General features: G+C 35.8%; 1 non-coding gene across 1 annotated transcript; it reads left to right on the forward strand.

The window, feature by feature from the left end:
- Positions 1-1,035: 1,035 nt before the first annotated feature.
- TRNAH-GUG lies at positions 1,036-1,107 on the forward strand. Its single transcript has one exon. It is a non-coding gene; the product is annotated as a tRNA-His (tRNA).
- Positions 1,108-1,410: the final 303 nt, after the last annotated feature.

Raw genomic sequence — 1,410 nt, forward strand, 5'->3', positions numbered from 1 at the left:
TGGTTCGCCACACACAGACCCTATCCTTCGAATAAGATGATTACCAGATGTCGATACTTTTTCACAGTATATTTCCAGATAGCCTAAGCACCCGCTATAAATCTTAGGATTTAATTAGCTAAGGTTCTTCAAACGGACAAATAGTCATTGTCCTATCAGTCCCTAAAATTTATCACCTACTACGGGAAGATACGGGAAATCTGCTTTTTTCACGAACGACGCTTCGCGCTAGTAACTTTCTCTCAAGGGCGGCTAGCATCCTTCTTCAACCACCAACATGGAAATTGACGAATTAGCAGCAACATCCGTTTCACTTTCCCAACGAAGGCTTTCCTCGATGAATCCGATGATCTCGCATTCTTAGACACAACACATCATGGTTTTCCTCTGCAGTATCATCTTCACAGAAAGTCAGTCGTTATACTTTTTTTTCACCCTTCACGATCTAAGCTTACATTGCGAAACCAAATTATGTTCTATCAATTTATCTACTATTCTTTAGTTTGTTCATACAGGTAATAATATATTGGGTTGGCCACTAAGTGATTGCGGATTTTGTCATTACCACCTAATGAAAACACCCGCAATCACTTAGTTGCCAATTTAATAATTTAAAGAAATATGTAAGAGATTTGTGATTTGAATTTATAATTATAAAATGCTGTGTACAAGTTCTAATACAAAAATAATAATTGCAAATATTGCATTATGATACCGGTTAATGAAAAATGTGTTAATAAGTTCGGATAGTAAGGGATCGCATAAATATTTGACGACAATAAATGTTAGTCCTAACGCGAAAACGATATTACGATATTCCTTTCATAATAATCTTATCGCGTCTCTAGAATTCATAAATCATAAATGTACATATATATATGCATATGATTTGAATTACAGCCAGTTTGAATTATAGATGAGTGGAATAATCACAATTGTCTCAGTGTACTAAGATCTTCACAATTATGTGTCAACTTGGTCATTGTTGGTAGTTATCATCGACCACTCAGAAAGTTCACACGTAATACTCCAATAGCCGTGATCGTCTAATGGTTAGGACACTACGTTGTGGCCGTAGTAACCCAGGTTCGAATCCTGGTCACGGCAATGTGCCAATGTACATTGTCACGGTGGAGGTTTATTTTTTTTTTTTTGTTTATTTAATTTTCTCAAAAGTTTTCTTGGCTAAGTATTAATAAAAATAAAAATTTGCGATTGAATCAGGATTCTCTTTGTTACGTCTAGTGAAAAGGTTCGCGCGACGTCCTTCACTGTCTGACCGTCAAGGTCCAAATACCCTTAGAGAAAATCTCAATAAGTCCAAGGACCCACCATAAACTATAATATCTAAAGTCATTGTTCGCACATACTGTTTAAGTCAATCTGTTTTCCCGAAAAGACTTTTTAATC

Source organism: Bombus terrestris, unplaced genomic scaffold, assembly GCF_910591885.1.
Source record: "Bombus terrestris unplaced genomic scaffold, iyBomTerr1.2, whole genome shotgun sequence".
NCBI lineage: Eukaryota > Metazoa > Arthropoda > Insecta > Hymenoptera > Apidae > Bombus > Bombus terrestris.